This window comes from Cnephaeus nilssonii, assembly GCF_951640355.1.
Source record: "Cnephaeus nilssonii genome assembly, chromosome: 14".
NCBI classification, from domain to species: domain Eukaryota; kingdom Metazoa; phylum Chordata; class Mammalia; order Chiroptera; family Vespertilionidae; genus Cnephaeus; species Cnephaeus nilssonii.
In genome coordinates, this window is record NC_137085.1 from 76,396,652 (window position 1) to 76,406,666 (window position 10,015).

At 56.0% G+C, this 10,015-nt stretch overlaps 1 protein-coding gene across 2 annotated transcripts in view; it reads left to right on the forward strand.

Moving 5' to 3' along the window:
* Positions 1-1,157: 1,157 nt before the first annotated feature.
* Positions 1,158-10,015, forward strand: part of SYK (spleen associated tyrosine kinase) — an 80,619-nt gene continuing 71,761 nt past the window's right edge. The window contains exon 1 of one of the 2 annotated variants that reach the window (XM_079790969.1): positions 1,158-1,356. The gene's annotated coding sequence lies outside the window, so the exon portion shown is untranslated. Of the gene's footprint in view, positions 1,357-7,784; positions 7,871-10,015 lie in introns of those variants that run through there. The other variant, XM_079790970.1, reaches the window with a different exon arrangement.

Consider the following 10,015-nt stretch of genomic DNA (forward strand, 5'->3'; position numbering starts at 1 on the left):
CATGAGCAGTCCCTAAGGAAATGGCATCTTAGTCAACTCGAGACAGGTCCTGTGCGGTGGCCAGCACACCAACGCTGGAAACCTGTGTGACGGCCTGTAACCGTCATTTAGAGAACAATGGCTGTTTCATCGGCTTTTGAAGCACAATTCAGTCGGGTGGTCACAAGTATAAACACAATAAAACCCTTCACTTGGGTTAAACATGGAACGCACACTGGATGAGAGTGTCCAGTGGGAAGGCTGAGGGGCTCCCCTGGAGTGTGAACCTTCAGCACCACCCAGCTTTCTCCGTGGCACTTACACTAACACACTAACCTTTCTGTTTGGGTAATTAATTGCATTTGGGCTCAGGGTACAGGTTTTAAAAACAGGCACTCGAACCAGTGCTAGCGAGAATGTGAGGGGCTGGAAACCTTTATAGAGAGGTTTTAAAGAGGACTGTCCAACGGGGGGAAAAAAGGGGGGATGAGAGGGGGGAACCTGGTGTTTTTAACACATTTGAAGAACTGCAGAAAAACCATTAAACTTAATTTAGCTCCAGAGGGCCAGCGTCTGTGGGTAGAAGGAAACAAGTTAAACTCACTGTCAAGAACTTGGTAATAATGAAAGCCAAAGGTGCGCGGTGAAGTCCGGCACTCACCCAAGGCCACCTGGCCCCATTCCGTGGCCTCCTGGTCACCTGTCAGCAGGGGTGTCTTGGGTTGGTGACTGGGAATACCGGCTCAGGGAAGGAGACGCCCTCCTGCCCAGAGGGGAGGGCCTGTCATCCCGAGAAGGAATGGGCTGCCGGTGACAGACAGGGGGAGAGGTTTCTCTGGTTGGCAGTGGCCCTCTGGGTGTAGAAGGCCCCTGGCCTGTGCCAGGGAGGCGGGCGGGCACCCAGCGGGCTCCTCTCCTCCTTCCCTCAGACCTCTGGCCTCCGAAGCCAACCTTTCCATAGGATCCTCGCACGCTTCTGCCCGCCCTGAGCTCTCGGGGCGAATGGGCGCAGGGGGCGCACGGGGGCCATTAGGCGCAGGGGGCGCAGGGGGCGCAGGGGGCGCAGGGGGCGCAGGGGGGCCATTAGGCGCAGGGGGTGCACTGGGCGCAGGGGGCGCAGGGGGCGCACGGGGGACTTGAGCGCAGGGGGCGCCTGAGCGCTGGGGCGCGGCCGGGAGGAAGTGCGGGGCCTGCCCGGGCGCGTTAAGGGAAGTTGCCCAAAATGAGGAAGCGCTGCTCTCTGGGCGGCTGAGGCGACTCAGGCGGCGGGAGGAGCAAGGAGGACCTCTCGGCCCGCGCTGCTCCGGGACAGCCCCAAGGACCCACCGCCCGCGCCCGCCACCCGCCGGACCCCGCGCCGCAAGCCTCGCTGCACAGGTAGGAGGCGCGCTCCCTGCTCGCCTGCGGGGCGCGGGGCCCGGCGCCTCGGGACCGGGAAGGAGGCGAGCGCGCGTTTGGGGGGCGGGGGGGCAGCGGCGCGCCCACTCGACCGGTTTCGGGGTGCCCGGCGCTGTGCCAGGGACGCTTGGAGCCTTCGGCCTTTGGACAACGGGACATTGATGAGATAGAAGCAGGGAACGCAGCCTTTTGTCCTGATCCTGGAGCCTCTGGGGTGCGGCTCCCGCACGGGAGCGGGGCCTGGGCCCGGGGATTTGCGGAGACTCGGGACCCAGGGTCGAGCGCAGACGGTGCGGAAGCTGCGGGTCCGGGGGACGCGAGCTGGAGTCCGCGGGCACGTTTTCCTTTGGCCCCTTCCCCGACAGCCCGGAACCGCTGCGCTCCCTCCCGGTTACTCCGGGAGCCCTCCTCCCGGCCCAGCGCCCCTCTCACCCCGGAGGGCGCAGGGCGCGAGCGCAGGAACCCCCCTGACCTGCTCACTCCTCCCTCCACGCGTTTTCATGGTAAAGCAATTAATTTGGCCAGTGAGTGATTGGAGAGCATTCAAGTTTTATGTGGTAAAAGGTAAATTTGAGTTAATTTTTTAGAAACTGAACTAAGGAACTATTTAGAGGCGACTCATTTGTTTGTTTGTTTGGATGTTCAAAAACTAGAAAGACAGTCATTGGAGAAATTAGAGTTTGAATCTTCCTACGTTGGAAACGATGTTTCGGATTGTTTTATTGAGTTTGCTTGACTCGCCATAGATTTCATTGAGCCCAAGTACAACTGTTGGCTGGCGGATTGCATTTTTCTTAAAGTGGCAGAGCGTTTCAGCGTACAGTTAAGAGGAGGCCAGACATTTGATCTTCATAATGAAAAACTAATCATGCGATGACGGAGAATTTCTGGAAGCAATGGAATCAACTATACTAACTGATTTCTTTGTTTTAGCCAGAACATATTTATCTGTATCATCCAGGAAGCATTTCAATGAAATGCAATTAAATTCATTAATGGTCCCGTCACACCCTCCCCCCAAGTGCATGGATATATTTGCATTTGAGCTAAAAGAGAGGAATCTGGTCAGTTAAAATTATTTCATCAAATCATTTTGTTTCTACATCATACTTTTTATGTTTAGAGAAATTTTACAGTAAATAGAAATTGATTTGTTACTCTGTTTGTAGTGCTCAGATATATAGGATTATATAGTCCTAACTAGAATGTTTTAATGTTTAAGCTAAGGTAAAAGTTGGGTGTATACTTTAGGTCTTTGCCTTTCCTGAGGGGTGAAATTGACAGATCATTTTATTGCTAGGTTTGCATTTCAGAAATACCACCTTAGCCTTCCTTAGGCTCATATTTAATATTTTAAGTGCAGGTCTAATTTCTCTGTTTTTAAACCAAAGATGTTTTAGTAGGACATCACTTATGCAGCACATTGCATGTCCATAATCATTATTCAAGACCCTTGTGCTTAGATATGTTTTTAACTCAGGACTTTTTCAGAATTTAGAATTCAAAGTTAGAATCTGAATTTCAGCGCTGGGAACGACGTCTGTCAGAATTTAGAAAGGTGCTGTGCATGCTGACACCTCGCCCCCGCCCAGCGGCCTGGGACCCCACGCCTCTCTGCACCTGCTCTGTGAATGCTCCCATCAGGTGGCATAAGTAACAACTATAAATAGCTGCGTGTCCGTTAGGGCAGGCGTGGTCACTAAATGAGGGTCCCGAAATTGCTAAGAAACCTTTGTTAGAGCTTTCTGGAGTTGGGCTAAAGAACTGACTCCATCAAGCTACTGTGCTTTGGAAAACAAATTGCTTTTCTATTGCCCAATACTCACCCTTTCCAGTAATTAGATGGGCAATTTCCCCTCCACAAAAAGTCTGAAATATCAGGATTTCACTCAACTTTCAATGATAACCATTAAACTGTGAGCCTGCACGTGGGAATGGGAGGTGTAGCCTTACTGATACAGGTTGAAGCAGCAGCTCGGGAGCAGAGCTGGCTCCTGTCCACCCGCAGCTGGCTCTGCCGGCCCTCGGCTCCGCCCGCCACCCCTGTCGAAGGGATGGCAGGGCGCTTTTCACCATCACCCCCAGCACAGGTCCCCATTTTTGCTTTTAAAACTTTAACTGTAGTAGACTTTTTCTAACTACACCCTAACTCACCTCTTCTCCCCAGCTTTGTAAGTTTTAACATTTTCTTTCACTTTTGGAATTGTTTAGCTATGAGTGGAGAAAAAATAGTAAAAGGTAAATTTGAGTTAATTTTTTAGAAACTGAACTAAGGAACTATTTAGAGGCGACTGCGGGTGGAATTTAGGCCTTTGGGGAGAACTTTTCTTAAATATCTACATCCTTAACTTTCTTTTTCTTTAAAAGCAATTGCAATCAAAAGGCAGATGTCCTAGCATCTTACCCTTCCACTTAGATTTGAATGGGTTCGTTTCTTTTCATTTGGAAAGGAGTTTTTATTTTTAACTGAGGAATTGTGGGAAGATTGAAAAAATAAAACTAGGCTGATTAAAATTTAAAGGAAATTTTATTCATTCTGATACTATATTATCAGGGAAATTTTCTGTTAGCTTTTAACTTTGTCTGACAAAGTTATCTTGTGTCAATTTGAATTTTTTACCCTTAATGATTAATTATGTACTGTTTGCCTATGAAACTTGAAAGATGGTTGAATTGGAATCTTAAGTATAATCAAATTTAGCCAAGGTAATACATACCAGCAGGAAGAACATTCAGTTTATGTAACAGTAGATTGAACAAATAAAAACCGACTCTCTTTTGATTCTTTCATTTCTTGGAGAAACCATGTACTTACTTTTGGAGGCTGCCGAAGGTGAGTGATGAGGGGAGGAAGGTAACGACTTAGAATGCTGGTGATGCCGCCATGACAGAGGAGGGTGTACTGATGAAGACGGCAGTGTTTGGTGAGCAGCGTCCTCTGTCCTGGGGACCAGGCTCTGAGACGGAGTCCTTGCTCCTGAAGCCGGTGGCAGGACCCCTCACTGCTGTGCTGGAGGACTGGAGGGAGCAGGGATGTGGGGTGCTGGCCTTCCCGACTGGCATGCTGAGTGTAGGAGGCCTGGTCTGAGCGGAGGCCCAGCAGGCAGCAGGAGCAGGGGCCACTGGGGAGCCTGGGCTGGGGTCGGGGTGAGACCCAGGCCTGGCTGCAGGGGTGTGGAGGACGGAAGAGGCCTGAGGCAGGCGGTTCAGCGAAGGCCTGAAGCATTGGATTGTGGAGTTACACTCTGTAGCTACAAAGAGCATTTGAATGTCCAACACGTGACCTTCTACTTTCTCACTTAGTTTGTCTTAATTGATACATCTTCATTCTGTTCTGGCCAGTATAATAATTTAACTTATTAAATCTACCCGCTTCTGTTAAGCTGTCATGGAAATGTTTTGGTATGACCAAAGTTAATTTGTTTTTTATTTAATTTTAATTAATAACAATACTTTCCCATTCTGTAGTACTGTTCCCCAAAAGCAGTCTTTTACGTTTTTATTGCTCTTTCTTCTAGAATTCTCCTCATGTTCCTATCCTATGCTTATTTGCTTATGCTTGGCTATATCAGTTTTAGACAATGTCTGCCGACCTCCTACTCTGGAAAATAGGCCGCGGCCATCCTAGGCTGGCCTCCGCCAGGATGAGAGTTTGCAAATGGTCTCTCTGGGGGGCGCTTCATTGTGGTGGCTGAGGCCGGGGTGTAATGTATCCCATTTTCCTCGTCCCCTTGTGACTTTTCCTGGGTAAATGCTTGGCTGCTCTGTGCTCTCCGTGGGCCCCGTGCCTGGTAAATGTGTCTCCCCAATGCTCTGTGCCTGAGCTCAGACTGCTGACCCAGCTTCCCACTGAGTCAGACCAGCAGCCTCTCAGTTTCACGTTCCTCTCTGCTTTTCTGGAACGCCGTCTTCTTGCTCAGTCTGATAGTCGCTCTTCAGTCTCACTGCACACACACACTAGGAACAAAGCATCGGTTCATGCTGAGTGTGGGGACTGGTTGTCTGAATACATTTCCTGCAAACCACTTAGTAGGGCCTTTGCTTCACCCTTTGGTGTCTTGGCCTGCCTCTCGCTGGCAGTAGGTGCACTTTACCTGCTGTAAATCCCTGTCATCACTGACGACAGCACCTCCCAGCCTCCGTATTTCTATGGCTATTTGTTTATTTGCAGCGTGGAGCTTTTATATTTCTTCCATCAGAACATGACCTGACTCATAATAGTGAAAGATGATTTTTAACTCCAATTTAGCCATTGGCGTCTCCATTTAAAATCCGCCTCAATGCCACCTCTGTATTTGTCCGGCACTGATGTTTTATCATCTGATTGTGAGATGTTGTACTTTCCGGGGAATGGCGAGTCCGGGCTTTCCTGGACGGCTGGCCGAGGCTGGTCCCAGACAAGCGAGCGGGTGAGCGGGCGGGCGGTGCTGCGCAGGGTGGACAGCGCTCCTGGGAGCGGCCCTTGCTCGAGCAGGTGGAGTGCTGGAGCACAGTCGCGTAAGCACAGATCACGCGGCGGGTCCTCAGCGCCATGGGCGTGATGCGCACAGGCCGTGTCCTGTCCTCGCACACCTCTGTGGCGTGGGCGTGCTGGTTCTGGGAGCAGCTTGGGGACCTGAGCTTTCGGGATACGGGCGGCCTTCTGCTCCCCTTTACAAGAGTCTCAGTCCTTGCTGGGGTGGAGGCAGAGTCCTGTGGTTCGCTGTATCTTGGATGCTAGGAACATCTCGTCATTTGACTGCTCTAATGCCTTGCAGCCCCAGTTACTGAATATTTGTACCAACAGCGGTTGAGAGTAGGGTTCTGAATCCCCACCGGGTTCCAGTCCCACTCCGTGTTTTAAAGCTGCTCTTCGTCTTTGTTGACGGGACGGTCACAGCGGTGTCACTGTGATGCAGGATGAGGCCGCGCGCGCATCTGGCACCTGGTACCTGCGGGTGAGAGCTGACGCCTCTGCCACAGCCCCCCCGCGTGGCCCTGGACCCGCCCCGCAGTCCTGGGCTAGTCGCACTCCCAAACAGCGGGAGGTCTTAGTGCCCTTTCTAAAAGAGTCATTCTCTCTGACCTCCAAGGTGAGGAAACTCTCCATCATTTCCTTTCTGAAAAGTGTCAGGTTGTGTAACGGATGCACAAGTCCAGGCCGTTAGTGAGGACTTCGAGGTGACAGGCAGCGGCACCTCAGCCCGGCCCACGCCACCCTGGGGCAATGGGAGGGATTCCTCCCACTTGTTGGTCCTGTGCATGTCTGTGTGTATCTTCAGGAGATACCATCTTGTGTGTGTGTGTGTCTTCTTAATACCGTTCCATTCTGCACCTTGCTTTTTTTCATCAACAGCAACGGCTCGGGTTGGGGAGCCCTGGCTCTCAGTGACTGTGGGCTTGCTCTGCAGAGGGGAGAGCGCCTGCCACTGGGGACACGGGCCCCCCTGACTGGCAGCACCGGCAGAGCCCGAGGCCTGCCCTCGTCCCCTCCCTGCCCTCAGCATGTGTTCAGTGGAGCCATCAGGCTGACCTGTAGGTCAGGAGGGATCCTCAGCCCTGTCTGACCCGTAGTGCATCCCCTGTCTTCCCTTTTAGCAAGCAGGTGGGTAATTGCTGAGGAATGCGTTTCGTTCTTTATTTGTTACTGACACATTAAGCTCTTGCTTTTTATTGCTGGTTCCACTGTGGACATTCTCTCGCTGCTCCCTGACCTCTGCCCTGACCCCCTCCCTGCTCATCGCACCCCCCGCACGGGGTTTGCCTCCGTGGTCTGCTTGGTACTGTGCTCCCCCGCAGGGCTGGTCTTTGCTGACCAGGAGTCAGTCTTGTAAGGCTGCACCTGTCGGCCCTCTGAGCCTGTCCCCACGAGAGGAGGCGGGTGATCTGTGCACGGGGGAGGATGAGCCACTGACCAGTGTGTGGGGACAGGGCTCCCTGCTCTTCGCAGCTGGCCCTGCCGCCTCTGCACACGGAGGTCTTTCCTCAGAGGGCCTTCTGCTGCTGCTCGGGTGCCCCAGGGAGGGTGGGAGAGGGCTTGGCTGACCCCCCCGCCCCCGGGCTCGGCCATGTCCAAGGTGTCTCCAGCCCTCAGCTGTCCTCCGGCAGCAGCTGGGCGGGAGCCGCCCTCCGCTTTGGGGCCCGCGTTGCTGTGCCTGTCAGGCCTGTGCTGCTTTCCCCGCGCTGCTCCGCTCCCAGGACGGTGTGGACTTACAGGGCGCTGTGTCTTCGGTGCTAGTTCTCTTTCTCTGCGTTGAGAGCGGCTGCCCATGCTCGCAGGGGAAGTCCACCACTTCCTTTTTTGTTTTTTTTAGCAACACCGACCAGCTGATGGTCGCCCTGTGTGAAGGAAGTGACAGCGAGGAGGAGGGAGAGGAGCTCGCTGGAGCCGGGGAGGGTCCCAGGGCTGGCTTCCCTGGTGCCTGGGAGCCGGGCTCAGGCAGGACGCGTGTCCGCAGGGTCCGCTCCGAGCCTCAGGAGCTGGCGGTGCACACGTGCCTCCCTCCGCGGCTGGGTGAGGACGCTGGGGGCCCGGCCTGGGTGAGGGTGCTGGGTGCCCGGCCTGGGTGAGGGTGCGGCCTGGGTGAGGGTGCGGCCTGGGTGAGGGTGCTGGGGGCCCAGCCTGGGTGAGGGTGCTGGGGGCCCGGCCTGGGTGAGGACGCTGGGGGCCCGGCCTGGGTGAGGGTGCTGGGGGCCCAGCCTGGGTGAGGGTGCTGGGTGCCCGGCCTGGGTGAGGACGCTGGGGGCCCGGCCTGGGTGAGGGTGCTGGGTGCCCGGCCTGGGTGAGGACGCTGGGTGCCCTGCCTGGGTGAGGGTGCTGGGTGCCCAGCCTGGGTGAGGGTGCTGGGGGCCCAGCCTGGGTGAGGACGCTGGGTGCCCGGCCTGGGTGAGGATGCGGCCTGGGTGAGGACGCTGGGGGCCCCTCCTGGGTGAGGATGCTGGGTGCCCGGCCTGGGTGAGGACGCTGGGTGCCGCGCAGCCTGGCTAGGGGCCACCTAAGCCAGCCTGCTGGGAAGACTCTGAACGTTGCTGCTTTCCCAGGCCCCAGCCCGAGGTGTTTCTAATTCAGAAGCAGAATCCATGCCCACTGCAAGCACGGGTCTGCTCGGGCTTAGCGCTGGGAAGTGAAGTCACGTGAGTGGACTGGGGCGCTGAGAGGGCGCAAGACCACGCGCTCAGCTCCGGGGCCATGTCGGTTTCACACGTTACCAGTAGTTCTGGAAAATATGTAATTTATCTTTATAGTTTGTGTTGAAACGTTCAGCAAATTCAATATGACTTGGACCAAAAAATCCCAAATCCATGAGAGTTTACTGTGACATGTCTTCGATCCGCTCCAGCTGACTTCCCACCGGCCATCCAGCGCGAGCAGAGTCCTGTGGGCAGCGGGTGGAGGAGGGTGGCAGCCCTCCTCGCAGTGGGCGCAGCCCGGGCAGTGAGCACAGACACTCCCCAGCCTCCCCAGCACAGCTCCCCACCCCCAGCACAGCTCCCCACCCCCAGCACAGGTCCCCACCCCCAGCACAGGTCCCCACCCCCAGCACAGCTCCCCACCCCCAGCACAGATCCCCACCCCCAGCACAGGTCCCCACCCCCAGCACAGGTCCCCACCCCCAGCACAGGTCCCCACCCCCAGCACAGGTCCCCACCCCCAGCACAGGTCCCCACCCCCAGCACAGCTCCCCACCCCCAGCACAGGTCCCCACCCCCAGCACAGGTCCCCACCCCCAGCACAGGTCCCCACCCCCAGCACAGCTCCCCACCCCCAGCACAGCTCCCCACCCCCAGCACAGATCCCCACCCCCAGCACAGCTCCCCACCCCCAGCACAGCTCCCCACCCCCAGCACAGATCCCCACCCCCAGCACAGGTCCCCACCCCCAGCACAGCTCCCCACCCCCAGCACAGCTCCCCACCCCCAGCACAGATCCCCACCCCCAGCACAGGTCCCCACCCCCAGCACAGCTCCCCACCCATAGCACAGCCTCCAGCAGTGGGCACAGTGAGCAAAGCCCCCCACCGCCACCCCCCAGCACAGTCCTGGGCTATGAGTGGGCACAGCCCTGGCGGAGAGCACAGCGGGCAGAGAGCCCAGCGGGCAGAGAGCACAGCGGGCAGAGAGCACAGCGGGCAGAGAGCACAGCGGGCCTTCGTGTCTGCTTCCCCAGCAGGAAGATGGCCTGCACATGCCCTGTCACAGGGCAGGAGGGGAAGTACAAAGAGTCCTCGGGGTGGGAAGAGAGCAGGGGAAAGGGGCCACTTCACGTGCATCTCCACCCACTGTGGGAACATTGTGACTCAGGTGGGATTTCAGCATCGAGGTCTCAGGCTGGGAGGCTGGGAGGCTGGAGGCTGAGACCCAGGTGTCAGAGGCCGGCTCCCCGAGGCCTGTGGGCTGAGCCTGCTTCTGCATCCCCATCATCTTCCCGGTGTGTGTCATGCCTAGTTTCCCTTTCTATGCGGACAGTCACATGGGTCAGGGACCACCCTCATTTCAACTTCCTCGCCTCTGTGGAAGCCCTGTTTGCACAGAGTCCCATTCTGAGGGAGGGAGTTAGGATCCAACGTAGGACTTGGGGAACAGGACTCAGCCACTGCAGGGGGTTGGCCGGGGCCTGGCCTCCCTGTGGTGGCCTCGGCAGGACGTAAACACCACACTG